Genomic DNA, 22535 nt, shown 5'->3' with positions numbered 1-22535 from the left:
ATTCAGGACTGGGTAAATGGGTTTGGGTGTGAGCCTGGAGGGCCCCGCCTGTGTTAAGAAGTTTAATTTTCATTCAGTTGGCCATAGGGAGCCATTGAGGACTTTTGAGCATAGAGGTAAGTTAAGAACTACACATGAGAATGACCATTAGAACACAGGCCTCCTAAGGACGGATCCTTCCACCTGCTGTGTGATTCTGATCATGCCTGCAGCAGTATCCGGTACAGTTTAGTGTCCAGGAACTGACATTTGAGTGAATGAGTGATGGAATCCCTATGGCAGCAGGCATTTTTAGAGGACATGCCAGGAGGCAGGAGAACCTGTTCAGAGGCCACAAGTGCTGGTCCTCAGGGGCTGGCAATGGGATGGGTACAGGCACAGCTTCGGGAAATGCTGGAAACATCACCCTTCTGTCCTCCACACTTCCTGTGGGGCACTGACCACTCCCTGAATTCAGAGAAAGTTTAGGACAGCAGAATCGCTGCTGACCCGTCCCAGCCTCATGTTCTTCCAGAGCCTCTGTTCCCTGTTGCTCCCCATTCAGATTAGAACACAGTCCAGGCACGCTCTAGAGAGGAAATAGTTATTTGTATCTGAACATGAAACAGCATTTTCATGCTGCAAGCAGGGCCCAGCTGGTGTGAGCTGAGTTTGCTCACAATTGCAACCAGCTTGTTTTAATTTGGGGCAGGGGGAAGGGGTGAGACTTCATGAGCCAGCTTCCCAGTGGGAAGACACTCATACACACACAAACACACACGCAAATGCAGCAGGCCTGTGGCCCTAGCCAATTTGGCTGAGGAGAGGACTTCCTGGGGGAGGTGAGGAAGGACGGGAAAGGGTTGTCCAAATGCGTTCTTCTCAAGCCCCAGGGGAACAGCTGCTTTTGGACGCTGGATAAAACCATTGGGACTGGTTGGAAGTGCCCTGCTGGTCTTGGAGCCATCTTACAATGCTGGACACCGACTGAGCACTAAGCATCTTGTCAGATGCTTTACTTGATGGTTTTCTGCAAAAGGCAGGTGGGGGGAATGCTGGAGAAGGAAGTAGGCTGGTTGCCAAGGCCTTAAATTGATTTGAAAAATGATAAATGAAAGTTGAAAAAGTCACTGGGATGAGACTTCAAGGACACTCATTAGAAATTTGTTGTCCCAAGTGAGACTCAGCTTTATCCTGCTATCTAGTATCTGAACATAAAGGCTGGACACAAGCATAGAAACAAACATGCAATCAGAGCAGATTGTTTCCTGTTATCGCCCCTTTTTTCCCCCTCTTGCTTTCCTCATGTCTTTAATCCCCTCTTGATGCTAACAGTCCAGATATGGTCTGCAGAGGGTTGTTTGTCCCTGAGTCCTCTGATCATAGTCCCCATGGTGGGTATTTGTTCACGAGCAGAGGCAGGAGACTCTGAGGCTAATGGTGAAACTTCTCAGGCTACCAGTGAAGGCAGTGACGAGAAAGCTGTCTCATAGGGGAAGTAGGCAGCATGGTATTCTGGAAATATCTCAAGCTTTAAAATTGCACAACTATGAATTTAGTCCTAGTTTGACCATGTAGGCAGACAGCTTAACTTTCCAGCCTAATCTCACCATGAACTTGTGAATTGGATATAATGATCCCTCATCCAGACTTGGAGAAGGCAATGGCAACCTACTTCAGTACTCTTGCTGGAAAATTCCATGCACGGAGGAGCCCGGTAGGCTGCAGTCCATGGGGTTGCTGAGAGTCAGACACGACCTCACTTTTCACTTTCATGCATTGGAGAAGGAAATGGCAACCCACTCCAGTGTTCTTGCCTGGAGAGTCCCAGGGACGGAGGAGCCTGGTGGGCTGCTGTCTATGGGGTCGCACAGAGTCAGATATGACTGAAGCGACTTAGCAGCAGCATCCAGACTTAGATAATGAACTCACCTGACATATAACTATAATAGCTAATATTTAGCTCACAGTACTAGGTATGCTAATCACTTCAATGAATTAGCTCACTTGACTTTTGCAATAACCTTAAGAAGGACAACAATTATCCTCATTTCATAAACCCAGGGAGGTTATGGGCTTTGTCCTAGTAAGTGGCAAAGGTGGGATTTGAACCCAGGCAGCCTGACTCTAAAGCCAGTGCTCATCACCATTACTCTATGCTACCTTCTGGCACTATGGTGTGCACAATAAGAGGGGCTCAGTGCTGCTTGGGTTCCCCTCCCCCAATTCTCTCTTCAGGAAGCCAGGAGTCTTGCACAAAGTTCTCTGGAAACAGTGGAGCAGTTCTCTCTGTTAATTAGGTGTTTCATTTTACTGCCAGCCTTTTGTTTTCCCCCTGGAGATCTGGAAGTATTTCCAATAAATTGTGTTTCAAGGAAAGAAATAGAAGACAGTCAGTGGCCCCCAGGTTCGAGACTGCATGGTTTCTTTGGGCAGGGGAGAACAGTTGGGCCATTGTCCGTAGTAATAGGACTTCCTGGGGAGGCAGCTGTGGGCCTTGCTCCCTGGTTTTATTTTAGCAATGACCAAATTGACTCCCTTTTCATCCCCTCCCCTTTGGTCAGTAGTGTATTTTATTCTCACAGGGGCCACTCCTTATTCCCACAAAAGAAATTAAAATTTTGGTTCTGGACTTAGCATAGGAATGTGGCATGGGCTTGCTTGCATTTAGATGGGAACTGAATATTTTGGAAAACCTGCTTTTGTAGAACTGAGAGTTTCTTTCCAGTGAGCATGCTGGGATCTTCCCATTCCTGCATCTTGGAGAAAAACCTTAGCATTCAACTCTAGATTAATAAATAAGCATGGCTTATTTAGGTTGATGATGATCCTGGCCCAGAATATTCAATCCCTTGCCCTCTGGTTGTGTGTTTAACATCTCATGAGCCAGGAGCAAAGGGGAGAGTTGGAGGGTGGGTACTGGTAGTGGTGGAACTGGGGATGGTCTCTGAGTGACTGAATTTGAGTTACTGTCCCACTGTATACCAGAATATGTGATGTTGGCCGAGTCGCTTAACTTCTTCGCCGTAGACAGTGATCTTCCGTGCCTACTCTACATCCCTAATCCATGGAATGATTGCCGTGCTCAAGACAGCCTTAATCGTATGTGGTTCTCTATGAAATGCTATTTCCCTCTGGCCATTCTAACCTAATTTTCAAATCTCAGTTCCAACAATATCTGATTCATGGTGGTGTTTGATGTGTTTCCTTATAGGAGATATTTATTATTTTTCTTGGTTTTAATCTTCTTCCTTCTCTGTCTTACCATTCTTTAGATGGCAGAGTTGGCTCCCACCAGAGGAGATGAAAAGATAAGACAAATCACTTTCCCAGTGTTCTTTGCATCTAGTTTTTGCCAGCCAGACAAAATCACCTAGACTTTCTTTAGAAGCTAGGGAGGAAGTGGGGATACTGAGGATGACTGGTTGCACAGCTACAACCTTCTTCATTTCTGTAACATATTGCAAGTGCATAGTTATCGTAAGAGCTTGCTTATTCCACTGCTAAATTCGTGTTCCCTTTGCCTCATTCACAACCTTACTTAATCATGGATCTTGACTGTGTGACTGTTACCCTTGTTGCTAGAAGGTCAAATCCTGTAGTAGATGTGGGTGTGTTGAGTTGCTAGGGCCTTCCACTAACTTCACCACTAGTCCCATTAGTTCATGTTGCAGGAGCACCAGTCAGCCAGGTGGTGCTGTTGATTTCTAATTCAGTGAAGCACTGTTGTGTTCCCTAGTAGACATTTTCCTTCCTTGGGAACCGAGGCCTCAGAGCCAGCAGAGCCCCACGTACGTAGGAAAGGAAATGAGCTTTTTGTGAATGGGTCATTAGAGTTCATGCCGAAAGAAGCTCCTCCTCCTTCTTGGTCCTCACACCCACATTCTGGCTATGGGAAAATGGCATCAGACATGAACTGGAAGTTTGGAACACTACTCCAACCTTTCAAGTGTGTGTGTCATCTAGCAAGCACCATTTGTTGTTGTTGTTCAGTAACTAAGTCATGTCTGACTCATTGTGACCCCATGGACTGCAGCACAGCAGGCTTCCCTGTCCTTCATTATTTCCTGGAGTTTGTGAAAACTCATGTCCATTGAGTCGATGATGCTATCCAACCATGTCATCCTCTGTCATCACCTTCTCTTCCTGCCCTCAATCTTTCCCAGCATCAGGGTCTTTTCCAATGAGTCCAGTGAGTTCTTCGCATCAGGTGGCCAAAGTATTGGAGCTTTAGCTTCAGCATCGGTCCTTCCAATGAATATTCAAGGTTGATTTCCTTTAGTATTGACTGGTTTTATCTTGCAGTTCAATGCACTCTCAAGGGTCTTCTCCAGCACCACAATTCAAAGAATCAATTCTTTGGGGCTCAGCCTTCTTCATAGTCCAACTCTCACACCCATACATGACTACTGGAAAAACCATAGCTTTGACTATATGGGCCTTTGTCAGCAAAGTGATGTCTCTCTTTTGAATACACTGTCTATGTTTGTCACAGCTTTCCTTCCAAGGAGAACATGTCTGCTAATTTCAAGGCTGCAGTCACTATCCACAGGGATTTTGGAGCCCAAGAAAATAAAATGTCACTTTCCACTTTTTCCCCTTCTCTTTGCTGTGCAGTGATGGGACTGGATGCCAGCACCATAACTCAGTCTTTAATAGGCCATTCCACCCTTCCCACCATTCTATCTGTCAAACTCTCTGCTTCTGAGTTATTAAGTTCATAATAAAACTCATGGTTCCAAGCTCGTTGTCCTCCTTCTCTCTGTAAAATGAGTTCTTTGATGAGAAGCAATGTTGTGATGGATTCCATGATGGAGAACAAGACATTCTTATGCTTATAGATGGAGATGTTGTCAGGCAGGGAAGTCAAATTCATATACATGTTGTTATCTGCTGAAGTGAGGATAAAGCACCCCCATGTGATCAGACCATGTGACTGAATGGTCTCCATTGAAATAATGCCATATCTGAGGCTCAGCAGTGGTCTCTGCTGTTGCTGTGTTGAACACATGCACAGGTCCAATAACATAGACTTCTGTGACCAATGTTGATCTGGCCACAGGACTGCTCACCTCCATTTCTGCGACTGTGACCACCTTATTACTGAGTCCATTGAAAAAGCATCAGAGTGGCTGGGAAAAGAAGCTGCATGTTCATAGAATGAGATACCTTGACTATCTGATTATTGAGTGTTCCTTTGTAGTAATAACATTTTTTTTTGTGAACATCTTTCTGTATCTTTTTTGTGAACATTTTTTCATGAATATTTTTTGTGAACATTTTTGTAAAGGCAGATTCTTTACCAGTTGAGCTACCAGGGAAGCTGTGAACATGTACACAGACACAGATAGCCTCCTGTCGTGTGCCCATTCTGAGAGGTCCATCCCCAGGACTCCTTGACACCATCCTTTAATCTTGTTCTTTTCAATACCCCACCTACCTGGGCATCTTGATCACCTTGGGCCTCCTCAGTAAGCTCCAGGTTATTACCTGGTGTAAGCTCTGCAACTTGGTGAGAGGGCTGTCTACTTTGGCTGTTCAGATGCCACTTAGTTTAGGATCTAATAAATGGAGAACCTGGAGGTAAACAACAGATTCTCACTTTTCTCCTTACCGGTTGAGTTTCCCATCCTAGCAGCTGGGTTTGCAGAAAGGGCAGAAGGCCAAGCACAAGGAAAGCTCCAGGCAGCCCAGCAGGAGGAGAGGTGAGTCATTTACTTCTTGAGGAATTCGGTTCGGTTGTGCCATTAATCTAGCTTCATTAGGAAATGAGCTGGGTCACTTAAGTCAGTTTTCCAATAACCCTTTCATATGCCAAATTTTTATGTAATCATTTTGGGTAGAAGTCTTTCTAAACCAGTTGCATGCTTCTCTGCCTATTTCAGTGGAGGACCCTGCCCATTTTCTAACCTTTTCTTGAGGACACCAGGGCCGTTAATTTATCAGTTTATAGTTTAGGAAGAATAAGAGGCTATTTGCCCCAGTGATGATTTACCCTACCCTTTTGTGAGTTTTGACTTATTCTGCCTACTGCAATCATTCTATTTGTTTTCATTCTCACTTGCTCATGCTCTTTGGGGGCTGTATGACAAGATAGATAAGAAAGAGCTCTAGAGTCAGATCTGAGCTTGAATTCTAGCTTTGCCATTTATGTCTCTGGGCTCCAGGGTCCTCAAATGCACTACAAGTTTAAGTACTTTGGCTCTGATCATGTAAAATCTGTATCCTTCAGTATCATTGTGAGGGTCAAGTACGCAACAAAAGGGAAGGTTTGATGCTGTCAAAACACCTAACACATTTTAGCTACTTAATGATAAACATTACTTTCTAGGGAGTGGGTTTGTTTTTTGTTCTGCAGTTTTCTTACCATCTCAACTTGCTATGTCTAGACTGCAGAGGGGCACCTGTGAGCTTCAAGGGTTATGCCTTTTTCACTCTATCTCCAGCTGCCTAGGGCCTAGCACAAAGTTGGACACAGTGTAGGGGTTGGAATGTCTTTCTTTTCACCACACAGAAGCATGCCAGCTCCTCAGGGGAAGTGAAGCTTCTCCCTATGTGAGTTCTATAACCAGTTTCGCATGTGAAGGTCTTGGGACAGGTAGCAGTTCTGTAGACTTTGGCTCTCTAAGTCTCTGGAATGCAACAGTCAAGTTCTACCTCCAATGCTGTCCCAAGGTTTTCTATTTAAGAAGTGCAAATGCATCACTGCTCAACACTGAAAGAAAAAGGAAGAATACTTTTCTTAAGTTATTCACAATCTCCCAGAACTGTAAACAAAAAGCATGGAAATTTCCTGTTCTACATTCTCCCCCATCACACACACACACACACACACATGCACCCGTCCCCTCAGAACCACTCTTGCCCTTCACGTAATTGGTAAGTCATGAGCAGAAAGTGGGAAATTAGGAGTGAGGGTTATGCCATATAAATTTATTTTTAAATTTTAAGTTCCTGGAGCCAAGACCAAAGCCACATATTGACAAGGGTAGGGCATGCCTCTGACAGCAACCTCCTGCTAGGCTTCTAGGTTGTTGATTCATCTTCTTGTGCAATGAAGACCTCTCCAGAGAGAAAGGAAGGGGAGGGAAGGGAAGCAAAGGAGAACTCTCACTTATAAACACTTAGTATGTGTCAGGCTGTTCATTTAATGCTGACAGTCACTTTGTGTGGTAGATATTATCATCCACTTCTTTCAGACCAGGTGAACAGTTTGAGAAGCTGAGTAATTTTTCCAAGTTATGACAACTAATATAGGAAGAGTTCTATTTGGTGGATGCTAGAATGTTACACTAGGCATCTACCTTGAAATACTCAGTCCCAATACCCCACTCCACCCCAGGACCCAGAAGGATAGAAAAAGGAAATAAATATGAAAACTCTGGTATAGGGTATTAAAATTTTTTTTGATAGAATCTTAAGCATAGTATATTGGAATACAGGAATGATGGTTGTCATTTTTTCAAATATAGAGCATTTTATAATTTACAAATGTTTTACAATCCCGCCTCTCTTTCCCTCTCTAGTCCTTTCTTGGACAGCAGCTCCATGCTGTTTCTGTCACATGAGTTCTGTGGCTTCAGTTTTACCATTAAAATGGGTGTAATGACTTGTGCATTAGCTCTGGTCCCTCTGCTATATGCTCTTTTTGTACCTGGAGCTTAGTAAAGTTATAACCAAGTAACTATTAATGTTTGTGTAACTGTGTGTTTATCTGTTTCTTCTGTGGAGATCTCTTAGATCTTGCTTACCATTCTGTCTCTGCTTTTGTGTTATAGGGACCTTAGCCACAGAACTAGGACTCAAATCTGACTATAAGGATTTCTGCCAGGATGTAGTAGAAAGTGGAAATGATACATTTAAAACTATTAGACAAAATTATAAGCATCTATTGTTTGAATTCAACTGTGTGATGCTAGTGAAGGTCTGTGAACCCAGGTTGCACAGCTGATGCATGGGCAGGCTGCCCATACCTGCTCTACTGGGTGGGGTTGGGAGGATTTGGTGCTGACTCAGCAGTCCTTAATTTGGTTGGAGTGCAGGGGAGGGTAAAGAGAGTGGTGGTTGGAGTCTGGAAAACACATGAACAAGTTTTGTTTCATTGGAAAATTTCACTGGAAAAAAATTTTTTTTTTTCCTTCTTCTTCTCCATGTGACTGGTAACACTTGAGAAATCCTGTTTTGAAGGAAATCACTGGTAGTCAGAGGGCTTGGCCCTTGACTTTTCCCATCCAAAAAATGGCCTGGTTATGGCTAATAGAGATGGTGATGCTGCAGCTCTCTATGGAAAAGCAAAGAAAATGTCCACTGTGTGATTCTGGGGAGGCTAGGTTGATGGGCTAGCTAGATTTTGCCAAGGAATCAGCCAAATTCTCTTACAATGTCTTTGTACAACATCTGTGGCATGCTCTTGACAGGTAGTTTAGCATCTCAACTCCGGTAGGAAATGAGGCTAGTTTGGGGTGATTCCCTGTTGATTGATCGTCTTTCTTTTTGTGCCACAGATACTGATGTTAGAATCTCAACTTTAAGTATTTGGGGGATTGTTTTCAGGTCACTTAGTCACTAACATGTATTAAGCATCCAATTAGAGACAGGCACTAGGTTGCTCCCATTGTCTAATGCTCCCAATGACACTCTCTGGTGGGCACTGGTTTGCTTCCCTTTTGAAGATGAGAAAATAGAGGCCTAGAAAGTTTTTGAGAGATGTCAAGGTTACATGTGCACCTTCTAGCACTTGACATTTAGGTGGAAGACCCAAAGCTGAACACTGGTATCCTGGAAGGGTGAGGAAAAGGAAACTAGTGTTTCTTAGCAACCGTGTGCTGCGCACTTGCTCAGTGTTTGACAAACTTCGTCGTGTTGAAAGTTCACAGCATATCTAGGAGAGGGCACTGCTCATGTCTCCATTTTAGAGAGGGAAACCTGAAGCTGAGCAGTGAAGGAACTTGCCCAAGAAGGAGATAGTGAATGGGGTAAGTCTGGAGCTCCGGACATGTGCCAGGAAGCTCGTCCTTCTAGTCACGATGCATAGCTACTGCATGGCAAGTGTGCAGGAGAAGCTTGGGTATCTAACTGGTGACCAGGGATGCTGGTGAACTTGGGAGGCTGCAGGAGGCAGGAGGGTGTGGCAGCCCCGGAACCCTGCGTGTCACGACCAGTCAGTGTCTGCAAGCTTCCTCCTATTGTCCCCCTGCTGTTTTGGAGCTTTCAGCGTTGTGTTCCTTCTCAGCTAAAAATAAGGTTTTGTTTGCACATAGGGCAAAGGGCCTGGGACCCTCCTGAGAAAATCCGCAGAGGAAACAGGACACAGAGTGGACTGCAAAGGCAGGAACGGCACTCCTAGGCTCTCAGAGGCTGGAGGCACGGAGCGGGAAATGGCACTTCCCCTGTGTTTTTATGTTTAGCTGGGGTTTAATTAATAACCAGCAAACAAGTCTATAATTAACTTGATTTCCCTTTTGGCCAGCCAAGGGAATCATAATAAAGCTCCTTTTTAAGTCCATGGTATTGCTGGAAGGATGGGAGGGAAAGCAGGCTTTCTAGCTCTGCTTGCCCAATACTGAGGGCTCTGACTTGCATTCCTGGCTCCCTTCTCCTGCAAATTGTATTATCTGTACCAGATGTTGCATTAAAAGAAGAATTACTATGCTTTAGGGCTCAAATTATATGTGTCTGATTTACTGCCCTGCCTGTTTCAAATGCTACCTTGCAGAACACTGATAAATGATAGCTGATTATTTTGCGGAGAGCCGAGGCTGATGAAGATACCAAGAACGGGAAGGGGTTAACTGCTTCCAAGCTGGGACCACTTGGCTGGCCATTTGCATTCTCCTTCCGAACGGTTCAAATCTCCCCATACCTACTGCAGTGAAGATGTACCATTTTGGTTGTTTTTATTTTTAATCTTCAAAATGACATGCTCAAAACTCCTGGCTCCTGAGATACTGAGGCACATTGTGTGTCCATGATAAAGTACCACCATTTAAGTGTGGCTTTTAAGATCTACCTCCAGCTTCCCTTCCCAGTCTCCCATGATTCCTCTGCCCATGTGCTCTACCCCAAAGTCCTGAATAATCTGGTGCCCGTTGGCCTCATCAGCCTCATTTCTTGCCTCCCTGCTCAACAGGAACTTTGCAAGTTCTTCTCCCCTCCATCCTTCATTTGGGCAGTCTGTCTATCTTGTCTCAGCACAAATGTCACTGTATGACCCCAATATTTATTAGATAGCCCTTTCAATTCAGTCTCATGGTAACATGTACACTTCCCTTCAACCTCAGATATGCAGATGATACCACTCTAATGGCAGAAAGCAAAGAGGAACCAAAGAGCCTCTTGATGAGGGTAAGGGAGGAGAGGGAAAAAGCTGGTTTAAAACTTAACATTAAAAAAAAACAAAAAAACAAGATCATGGCATCTGGTCCCATCACTTCATGGCAAGTAGAGAGGAAAAAGATGGGATCAGTGACAGATTTTCTCTTCTTGGGCTCTAAAATCACTGTGGATGGTGACTGTAGCCATGAAATTAGAAGATGATTGCTTCTTGGAAGGAAAGCTATGACAAACCTAGACAGTGTATTAAAAAGCAAAGACATCACTTTGCCAACAAAAGTCTGTATAGTCAAAGCTATGGTCTTTCCATTAGTCATGTTCAGATGTGAGAGTTGAGCCATAAAGAAGTCAGGGTGCTGAACAATTGCTACTGTTGATCTGTGGTCCTAGAGAAGACTCTTGAGAGTCCCTTGGACAGTAAGAAGATCAAACCAGTTAATTCTAAAGGAAACCAACCCTGAATATTCATTGGAAGGACTGATGCTAAAGCTGAAGCTCCAATACTTTGGCCATCTGATGATGAGAGCCAATTCATTAGAAAAGACCCTGATGCTCGGAAAGATTGAAGACAGAAGGAGAAGAGGGAGAGAGAGGATGAGATGGTTGGAAGTAATCACTGATTCAATGGACATGAACTTGGGCAAACTCTGGAAGATAGTGAGGGACAGGAGGCCTGGCGTGCTGCAGTCCATGGGGTCGCAAAGAGTTGGACACGACTTAGAGACTAAACAACAACACAATTTCCATAATGCATACTCATTTATCTGTTTGTGTGATTATTTGCCTATTTCCTCTGTTGTATTATGAGCTCCATAAGGCTAGGAAGTGAACCTGTTTACCACTGTAATTCCAGAGCTTAATACAGAGTGAGACATAAATGTACAACATTTTTTAATTGAATGAATGTTTAGGGGAATAGTCAAGCTGCCTGCCTGCCTCATCCCTTACTTGCTCCTCATCCTCTTTGATTATTTTCCTTCCAAATTAATGTCTTCACCTATTTCTGAAACCACCTCGCCCTTCACAAAAGCTCTCTTACTAGCTTTATGAACTTGGGCAAGTTACTTGACTTCCCTGGGCCTCAGTTTCTCCTGTGTGCAAAAGGGGGGTAACGATAGACCTGCCTTAATCTGCTAGTTGTGCAGATTTAAATGAGTCAGTGTATGAAGGCACTCTGAAGTGTTCCTGACTCATGGAAGATGTTGTGTAAAATGGTTAAACACTTTTTAAAAGTGTTTTCTTGGTGAATATGCATTTCCTCTAATGTGACTTTAATTTAGGCCTTCGCTCTGGCTGTGCTTCTTCCAGCCACACCCTTTGGCTTTGATTCTGCCATTCTCAGCATTCCTGGTCTCAGAGATGGCACAGGTCAACCAAAAGAGCAGCTGACCCAGACTTGGGAAGTCTGCTTAAAGGAGTCAATGCCTAAACTGGATGTTAGAAAATGGAGAAGACTTTGCCAGGTGCTGAACCAGGACAGAATGTTCCAGGCAGAAGGAACAGCATGAAGAAGGCCCAGAGTGCTGGGGGCCAGTGTGAGGCACTCGGCCCATGGCAAAGGTCATGAGGAAGGAGGCTCGACATACGCAAAGGCGGGATTGAGTCTCAGGAGTTCCCCTGGAAATCCTCGAGCATCTACCCCCATAACCAGAGCCTGCCTACTTTACTACTTTGTGCTCTCACCTACACCTCTGACTTTACGGGGGGCTGTCCCCCACCACCTCCTTCAAAGAAGGAGTTAACTTAGAGCTCCAGTTAATAAAAACTCCTGGGCATGACAAGAGTGTTTTAACCTACAAACTCCTCTGAAGGTTCTCTAGCCTGCCTGACAGGCTTGTCCGGCCACATGTGATTGCTCACAGCCTCCCAACCGTGAGAGGCATGAGATGCTTTAAACCTTCTAAAAACAGGTTCCTTAGAGAAATTAGAAAACCATTAGTATAAGTATAGTGGGCTGATTAGAAATTGTATTGGTGAAGGGTTTTTCATTTGTTGAGCCAATGTTTGTTGCTAAGTCTCCACATCCCCTACCCTTATACACATTAATGTATATATAGAAGAAATAAATATTAACCTTTGATATTAATCACGTTAGACCTTAGGCTAAGTAAATTCTTTCCTTAACTAAAACCCACTACACCTTTACCCTATAGGAATGTAACTTTATTTGGGTGGCATCTTTTTTTAAGAATAATCACCCCTGGAGAAATAAGTGTCCTGGTTGACTGACTGATGTCATAAGGAGAGGGTCATAAATTGTCAGCAGGCCCCCTGGCCAAAAGATGATGTAACACCCCTAAGACCTCCGTATACATTTGTATGAAGTACCTGACTTTGATAAAAGTCAGGACTGCTGACCCTGCATGACTTTTGCATAACATTTCAGTGTATAAATGTAGACCATGGAAAATAAAGAATTGGGATCAGTTCCTCGAAAGACTGGTCTCCCCATGTCACTCTCTCTCTCAAACTCTAGCTGAGTCTCCATCTGGAGCACGGAACCCGCCATGCTTACTAATTATTCCTGGGCTTCTAAGATCCGACTGGGGAGGCCTCAGTGTCTCCTCTCCTTCGGGAGAATGGAAGGACGCCTGCGGCCTACGTAAGTGGTGCAAACTTCTTGTCTTTAAGTTTTATTGGTCTCCCGTGTAAACCAAGCTACTTAGCCTCTTTTCTCCACTGAATTTTCCTGCTGAGCTATCCTCATTCTATTACTCTTTATATCTCTAATTAATATCTAATTGAAGCTATTGTAGCCTGATCCTCGCCGACGCCGTCCCTGCTTCGAACTCCCTGGATCAGCCGGGGCTGGACCCCGGCACCAGAGGAGCTGGAGGACAAGATGTTTGGGGACCACGGCTCACATCAGGGCCTAGTGTGGATGGAGTAGAGAATGCAGGTGGGTGTAGGTGCAGAGGAGCCTGGGCCTTAGAGGACTTCACGTCATGCTAAGGAGTTTTGATAGTGTCCTGTAGCTTAGGGACAGCAATTGACATCTTTGGCAGAAAAGGACACCATGGTCGTCTCCAGAGGCCATAAAAGGGAGACCTGGGCCCACAGCAGGGGTCATGGTCCTGTTAGCCAGGAAGGGGAGACATGAATGCTTCAGCTGCATTCAGTCCTGTTCAATGCCTGCAGAGATGGCTTCAGGTTCCAGGAGCGCTTTCCTGGGAACCACATGGACTCCTGGGAGTCACCAACTTTTTAATACCAAGGTTTTAAAGATGTGCCAGCTCCCCAGGCATGGATGAAGCTTCCTTCTCTTCATTTCAATTCAGCTCTTATAAGTCTCAGGGGGCGTCACAGATTTGTGCGCGAGCAAGCAGCTGGAGAGGAAAGAGGTAGCTTTTGTGGAGGTTTATCAAGTTCATCAGGCTCTGTAAGGAAGCTTTCACATGCCTGGAATGAACGATTTTTTTCAGTGTTCCCCAAAATCATGAGATGTAGGTATTGTGAACCCAGTGTTTATAGATGAGAAATCTTAGGCCTAGAGAAGCTTTGAAAATTTGTTCAGCTGGTACTTGAGAGTGTTAGACTGTTTACACCCAAACTGTTGTCATTTCTACTTTACCTGGCTGTTTGCTTTACACAGCACCCACCATAGAGTGATCCTTTGGTACACGTGTTATTGCTCTGCTGGATTCTGAGCCTGTTCAGCTTCCAGCACTGGGCATTTCACATATTAGGTTCTCAGTCTGTGTTTACTGATTGGCCCAATGTCCTCTAAACCTACAATGACTCCATCAGTCACTAGAGGGCATGATGGATATGCAATGTGGAGTGAAATTAAGAGTTACAGATGATTTAACTACTCAACTCTCCTCCCTCTCATCCATCCTTCATTCTATGTATGGATCATTAACTTGTTCACAAAAAATTTGTGAAATGTCTGACATGTACTATGTACTACGGGACTCTGTGGTTAAAACTTTCAGATTTCTCACGGTTTTTGGTAACTACAGAGGAAAGACACCATAGGTTTAAATCATAAGAACACATAGATAGCTCTTCACTCAATCTTGGAGTAAAAGAGAACTTCTCTGAAAAGGTGATATCTGAGCTGGGTTTAAAAATGAGTTGAAATTTGATAAGTATAGAAGGGAGAGAGAAAGATAATCTAGGTAAGAGCCAGCAGAAGCAAAGGCCAGAAAATGAGAAGTAACATGGTCCAGAGACTACAAAAAGATTGAGATGGAGAGATGTAACTGAAGCCTGGAGGCAGGACTGGAGATACGGGCATATCCTTGAATGTCAGGACAAGGACTAGCCCTGAGGTCTGCAGAAGAGTCTGTAACATATTTTAGGTGAGTTGAAGGTGGGAGAGAGAAGAGATTCTTTTCATGGGCTGTTTTGTCCTTCAGAAAGATAATTTTGGTTGCAAAGTAGAAAATAAAACCTGGGGATAAGAAGAGCTTGAAGACTATATTAATCCAGGCAAGAGATGATGGTGGCCTGAATTAAGGCAGCAGATGTGAGAATGGAGAGAATTAGATGAAATTTAAGATTTAAACAAACTTTAAGAAAGTGGAATTGATACATCTTGTTGACTAGTTAGAGATGAGGGAGGCAAAGGGGATTCCCAGGTTTTGAAATGACTCTGGTTTGAGTGACTGATGGATGGAGGTGACATTCACAGGGGTGGGGAACATGGAAGCAAGCAGTAGAGTTTGGAGGAAGTTGACAAGAGCAATTTTAAACACGTTGAGTGTGAACTGCCTCTGGCACATCTGGGTGAAGAAGTCCAGCAGGTATCTCCATGCAGAGCTTTGGTGCTTAGAGAAGGCTCTGGGATGAAGAGACAGACTTTTGGAGGCACAAGAATATGGATGGTCTTTGAAGACATGGATTTGAACGACTTCAAGTAGGATTAGTGTTTGAAAAAAGAAGAACTGACAGTTAGAGGGGGAACCTTGAGGAGCCTCAACAGTTAAGGATCAAGATCTGAAGCAGTGTAGGAAAATCTCTTCAAGAATTACACCATTGAATCCCATGGGGGCAGACCTTTAGGAAGGTTTGGTTAACAGTGGTAAGAGCTGTAGAGGTCAGGAAAAAGGACTAAGAGATATCTACTGGTTTAGCAAATAATATGGAAAGAGCAGTTTCTATGAAATAGTGTCGAAACCAAGATTCAGTGGCTTGAAAAGTGATTCAGAGGTGAAGGCGGTAAGTGAAGACGCTCTTAAGGGAATCTTGGGTATGAAGGAAATGAAAGGAGTTAGGAAGTAACTCTATAGGATACAGAATCAAGTGGGGGTGGTTAAATGTAATAGAGAATCTTGACCACATTTATGAAATCACAGTGAGTCAAGAGAAAGAGGCTGAAGATGGAAGATGGAGAATGAATATAGATAAATTTATGGATGGCAGGTAGACTGCAGGGGATGGAAGTGACATTTGCCTAATGGAGGCATTTCTATCCCTAGAGAATACAAAAAGAGACTGTAAACTGGAACAAGAGGGGATGATTCCCCCAGCCATGCTTGTCTGAAGCTGAAAATTAGTCTTGTGATTCTGTTGCAAGTCTTCAGAGTCATTTTGTCTACCCATCTGTCCATTCATCTAGTTTCCAATCACCCCCACACTGGAATCTACCCATTTACTGGTCTGTCTGAGACACATCCAACTTAGCTGAGCCAATTTCCATCCCTATGTGTGAGATCAGTCATTCTGAGTTTAGCATTTTTGTTCTCTTTATAAAGCTCCTAGATAAAGATTTTTTCCAGGTATTTTTAGGGATTGAATAAATGAATCAATAAATGAATATACACATGAATACTCACTCCAGGTCTCTTTTGTTCAATCATTTGACACGTATTTATTAAGCAACTGTTAGGTGCAAGGCACTGTGCAGATGATAGGGCCATAATAATGAGCTAATTGCCTGGTTAGAGACACAGATCAGATAATAGGTGCCTGCACTGCATGATGCATTTTTGGGGAAGAGGCATAATCTATACACAGGAGGCTGGAGATGGTTTCCTGGAGTGGGTGACTAACCAGAAACTGAGCTCTCCAGGTTAATCCATGTTGACAACTCTAGTCTGTTGTTTTATGAATAGAAATCCAGAGTATTTCTATCAAAATCTGCCATACATGAACATATGAATGAACAAATGAATGAATGAATAAATGTGTCTTCCACCCTATTAACAATATTTATAGTCATCTATCTTTGAACATTTGCTTCCCAGAAAGCATTAGCCTCCAGTAACCAGTGGCCCGGTGTCAGGGGATTTTGTAAATAATGAAATGTTCTAATTCCATCCTGTTCTTTCCTAGCATTAGTACTTTTCTGAAGAAGAACTGTATGTGTCTTATCTGACTGTACTAAGTATTTAAGGCAAGGCCCTTGAACTTAGGACATGGGGGAACTATTTTCAGCTGAAGTCAGCTTCTCCTCTGGGCTGCAGGTCATTTAATTGACTCGTGTGAGCCCTGTGAACATGACTGTCAGTGGAGGGTGGTTTTGCTCAGAAATTGTGGAAATGACTGGGAGAGATGGACAGACTCCACCCCAGTCTTTTGGCCACACCACCCAGAAACCAATCTCCAGCAGAGAATAGTCTTCTCCTTTTACAAATCTCCAGAGGAAAAAGAATCTACAGTTTTAACACACCTCCATCATAGTAATTAGAAATGATAAAATCAGGAAATGCTTTGGGTTAGAGACAAGGTTGATAGATGTCTTGAGGATCTACAAGCAAGCTTTGCTAATAGAAATAACAGTGACTCCTGTTGAGGAGTCAGGCTATCTATGTCCCCATCTAAGGAAGTGAAGAAAAGACAGGGGGCAGTGCTGAATAGGGGATGGAGAAGGGCTCAGCCAGGGTCATGTCCCCAGCTTGGCCACCAGGGCCCAGGAGCTGCAGGGGACATTTTGAAATGCTCTAGTAAGACCCTATCATTCACCACAGGCTGAAAGGGGGAATTCTTTTTTTACTTAACACAGAGAAAAATACTCTAAACAAACAAGAGTTATAAACCAATCAACAAAGGTCTTCTAAAGACTTACTGGGTGCTGTTTGTCAGGGGTAATACAAAATAATCAGAAAGCTGGGAAAAAAATCTATTACACAGAAGAATCTGAAGAATAATACTATCTTTAGAAAGTTAAATACTGAATTGAACGGTTCAAACTCAGGGACTATCAAAATTCAGAGAAGGTGAGGGTTGCTGTGTGGTCAGATGCTCACGAAAGGCCATAAAAAAATGAAATCTTGCTATTTGCAGCAACAAGAATGGACTTGAAGGTCATATGCTAAGTGAAATTAATTGTTAATAGAGAAAGACAAAGACTATACGATACTATTTATTTGTGGAATCTAAAAGATATAACAAACTAGTGATTATAACGCAAAAGAAGCCGACTCCCAGATACAGAGAACAAACTAGTGTTTACCAGTGGAAAGAGGAAGAGGGGAGGGAGGTAAAAACTCTTGTAAGATAGGCTCAAGGACATATTTTACAACAGGGGGGAAATAGCCAATATTTCATATATATAAAAAAAAAGACTGCTCAGGAGTCACCTTTTCTGAGAAGCCTGTCTGACAGCTCCTTCTCCCCCAGCCACTGTTTGGGCTCCCAGCCATGTCCTGTCATAGTGTGTGACATACTTGACATAATACTTGACTTGCCTCCTGGTGCTTACCAGGTCATCTACTTGCCCATCTCCGTGAGTTCCAAGCAGTATTGATACAATGTGGTGTTTAGAAGACATTGAGCAAATACCTAACTTTCCAGGCTCACTTCCCTTATTTGAAACACTGGGGATAATAACATATCTCTTTCTCTATCTACTTACCTATCCAGCTATAAAATTATTAATATTATTACAACCTTTTCTATTTGCTCCCTGATCCATTTTTGACTCTCTTTGCTTTGCTCTGGAATCCCAAGATGGACCCTTGTGGACTGCATCACGTGGAATCACTCCCTTGAGGACCAGCTTGGCTCATGGGAGGCCCTGACAGGAGGTGGAGCAGTGGGAAGAGAGAGGTGCTGGGTATTACTTTGCTACCCCAGTGCCACGTTCCTGGCAGCATTTTGTGGTTGGTGTCCTGCTGGTTTTCATAGCTTCACTGACACAGTCTTGGCCCCATCCTGTCCCTCCAGCCCTTGGGGTGCTAAGAGCTCACTGCCGTTGCCAGTGTTTGGTGCTCCAGGATTCTCATCTGTTGCCTTATCTCTGTCCCTTTTCTTTCCAACAGTCCTTTTACAAAATCTTTTTGGTTTTGTTTTGGACCATCTGTGGTGAACTTGGTTTCCCTGATGGATACCATTCTCTAACAGGGCTGTTGTGTGTGGCTGGTAGAAGTCACTTGAGTTTTGTTCTTTTTCTCCTTCTTCAGTCAGACTGGCTGAGAGCCTGTGTTCAGCTTAGATAGAAGCCCTCTTACTCCCTCCAATGTGAGTGGTTGCTCCTGCCTGATGGCTGGTTAGTGCAGGGGTCTCAAACACGCTGACAGTCCTGGCCTCTGTGGTAGAGGAATGTTCTCCAGGCTACCCTAGCTAGTAGAGGTTTGCCACCATGTCCCCAGCTTCAGTTCTGATCTTCCTACTACCTGGCTCCTTAGGGGTTTATCAAGGCCAAAGAGAGATGTGAACATGTATTCTTTTTCCTCTTTGGACCATGCCTTAGTCTGCTAGAGCAGCCATAATTGGATGCCACAGACTGGGTGGCTTAAACTGTGAGAAATTTATTTCTCACAGTTCTGGATGCTAGAAGTCTAAGATCAGGTATCAGTAGGTTTGGTTTCTCCTGTGGCTTCTGTCCTTGGCTCTCAGATGCCTGACTTCTTGCTGTGTCTTCATATGGTCTTTTCTCTGTTGCATGCCCTCCTGGTGTCTCTTACTCTTGTAAGGGCCCCTAATCTAATTGGATTAAGGCCCCACCCTTATAGCCTTGTTGTTGTCATTCAGTTGCTAAGTTGTGTTTGACTCTTTGTGACGCCATGGACTGCAGCACACCAGGCTTCCCTGGCCTTCACTATCTCCCGCAGTTTGCTCAGATTTGTGTTCATTGAGTTGGTGATGCCATCTAACCATCTCCTCCTCTGCCAGTCTTCCCCAACATCAGGGTCTTTTCCAATGAGTTGGTTCTTTACATCAGGTGGTCAAAGTATTGGAGCTTCAGCTTCAGCATCAGTCCTTCCAATGAATATTCAGGACTGATTGCCTTATATAACCTTAACTATCCCCTTCAATGGGCTTCCTAGGTGGCTCAATGGGTAAAGAATCTGCTTGCAATGCAGGAGATGCAGGAGACAAGGGTTTGATCCCTGGCTTGGGAAGATCTCCTGGAGGAGGGTATGGCAATCCACTTCTGTATTCTTGCCTAGAGAACCCTATGGACAGACAAGTCTGGTGGGCAACAGGCCATGGGGTCACAAAGAGTTGGACATGACTGAAGTGACTAAGCACACACCCGTGCATCCCCTTCAATGCTCTATCTCCAAGAGTCACATTGAGGATTAGGGCTTCAGCATTTTGGGAGGACACAATTCAGTCCATAATAGGCAATGATGGAAAGCATGAAAAAGCAGACACATCAGCTCAGACATTTTAGGAAGAGAAATGCCTTCTTTCTCTGTGAACAGATGACTGTAACTATATTACAGCCCACAGATCTCCCCCAGGGCCAAATTTCCATCCTCTTAGGTCTAGAGGATAAGGTGTGGGCTTCAAGCCAGATGGAGCGAGAGACACTTTCTCAGTTTTCCTTTTGCCTTTGTTTTTTTTTGCTTTATGGAGAACTTTCTTGAGCTACAGGAAAGGCAGGTGCTTTTCTTCCTATAGTGCCAAAGCTTCTCCTGCAACATCAAGATTTGTCCCTTGGTCTTTCCCAGTGACATTCTCTTCTCCAGCTTCTTTTTCTTCCTTCTCTCCTGTTCTTCCTTCATTTTCTCTTCCTGCATCTTCTTCCTCCTGCTGCTTGTGCTCCTGCTCCATGATGATGTGCTCCTGGAAAGCTTGGGGTGCTCCAGGAGCACAGCCACGATGCTGCTCAGGGTGTTCAGATGCTGGGTGCTTGTCTCTGTCACTGATCACCAGACTTTGGATGGCTTCACCTTCTTTTTGCTTTCTTTTCATCCTCCCTGTTTCCCCTCTCCCCCCGCATCCCCCCCTTCCAAAGGTGTGGGAAATTGAACAGAATGAGTGGATGATAGATCTATGGGAAAGTGAGAAACTTGCCCTTGAGTTGGAAGCAGAAGTGGTGTTTTAGACTTCCAGGAGGTTAGAAAGATGTCTTGGGGCTAAATAAAGAGAACTCACGAGGACTGGGTTGAAGGAGTTGAGTGTGATGAAATGGTTTGACGAACAGCTACTGATGTGTGTGGGAGTAAAACGCCTATGATGTGCATGTAAGCAAAGCACAACTTCTGGGGGCCTGGGTAGGTTAACCTGAGGGATGACAAGCTGGTGGGAGTCCACCTGGGGTCAGTCTGGACATACTTACCCAGTGGCTCTTGACCTGCTGTGCTCATTGCTCCCCTGGGCCGTTCTGGAGGCCAAATCTGTTGTAGAGGTTGTTGGCTGCCTTGTTTGTTGTATCTAGAGCCAGGGCCTGGGCTGGAGAGACCTTCCCCCATGACCTCTGAGCAATCCTCGTCACTAAAGATACATGTCGCTTTTGTATTTCTAGTTATACAAGCATTAGGCTTCATCCTAGAAAATTGGGAACATACGGAAAAATATACAAAGAAGGGGATTAAAAACACTGTCCTGATATCAAAAAGATCTGACATCAGAGTTTGCAGAAACATTGTTAACATTTTGGTATAAATTCTTCCAATACATTTTTTTCTTTGTCCGTGTACATTTACATGTGTGTGCATAGAAACATAAGTGTTCATTTAACTCATAGAACCTGCTTTACATCAAGCTGGCATGAAAACAATGGGTTGATATTAGTAGTTATATACTTTATTGGCTCCCCCTCTTTTGCAAAGGCTTTCTGAATTAGTTCTGGAAAGTTCTAAGGAATTTCTCAGATGAACTGAGGAACAACTCCTTTGTTTTTTGTATTTTCAGAATTGTGGTCTTTACAGCAATATTTGCTCAGGAGGCCTCCAGGCCTCTGACTGTGCCCTGCTTTTGCTGCCAGGGCCCACCTTCAAAGCTTTTCCTAATGGTCGTCGTCATGCATCTTACAGCTGCCATTGACTTTGGCCCCTCCTGGTGCTGTGGAGCCATCTTCCAAGTACACAGCCCAGGTGAGCACTCTGGAGCCTGCAGGAAACAAAAGCCAAGCTGACATCCCTATAGAGATGGGAGGCTCTACCCCTTTTGGCTTATACTTTAGGGTACAAAAAAACCCACTTTAGGTTCTACATAGCAATTTCTGCCAGAACTTTTTATTGAAAACATTTGTGGTAAATAGGCTTGAAAAATGGCCAACATCAGCTCTACCTCTGCCTTCAAACACTTGCTGCCCCTCATAGCAAGAATTGAAATCTAGTCCCAATTCTTCGAATCTGGGCTGGTCCTAGTGATTACTACCAGTACTGCTACTGCTAAGTCGCTGCAGTCGTGTCCGACTCTGTGCAACCCCATAGACGGCAGCCCATCAGGCTCCCCTATCCCTGGGATTCTCCAGGCAAGAACGCTGGAGCAGGTTGCCATTTCCTTCTCCAGTGCATGAAAGTGAAAAGTGAAAGTGAAGTCGCTTCAGTCGTGTCCGACTCTCTGCGACACCATAGACAGCGGCCCACCAGGCTCCCCCATCCCTGGGATTCTCCAGGCAAGAACACTGGAGTGGGGTGCCATTGCCTTCTCCTACTACCAATAGGATGTGTCCAAAAGTACGTTCTGGGACTAGGTCATAATAAGCTTGCCACTGCTACTTGGGTCTCTTGGAATGCTTGTTCTTGGGCTCCTTTCTCTTGGAACCAACCACCATATGATGTGAGGCCTTATAGAGGGTCCATATGTAGGTGTTCCAGTTGACAGTCCCGTCTGAGGACACAGTCAGTACCAACTGCCAGGCATGTGGGAGCGCCATCTTGGATTTCCAGAGCCCAGCCTTCAAGTGACTCCAGCCCCAGTAGACACTTGACTGCAACCACATAAGAGACCCTGATGGAGAACTGCCCAGTTAGTGCAAGGAACCATGAAGGAACAAGATCAACTGCTCCTTTAAGCCACTAAATTTGGGGGTCATTTGCTATACTGTCACATAATCTAAACAGCAGAACCTCCTCGCTCTTGGCTCAGATATATTCTGA

The 22535-nt window shown here is 44.3% G+C and overlaps 1 pseudogene; it reads right to left on the bottom strand.

Moving 5' to 3' along the window:
- LOC104993787 overlaps positions 1-22312 on the bottom strand; it is an 89105-nt pseudogene extending 66793 nt beyond the window's left edge.
- Positions 22313-22535: the final 223 nt, after the last annotated feature.

The sequence above is a fragment of the Bison bison genome, unplaced genomic scaffold, assembly GCF_000754665.1.
Source record: "Bison bison bison isolate TAMUID 2011002044 unplaced genomic scaffold, Bison_UMD1.0 scf7180017864244, whole genome shotgun sequence".
In the NCBI taxonomy this organism is placed as follows: domain Eukaryota; kingdom Metazoa; phylum Chordata; class Mammalia; order Artiodactyla; family Bovidae; genus Bison; species Bison bison.
The sequence above is the reverse complement of the archived record's forward strand: the minus strand, read 5'-3'. Positions and strand labels throughout refer to the sequence as shown.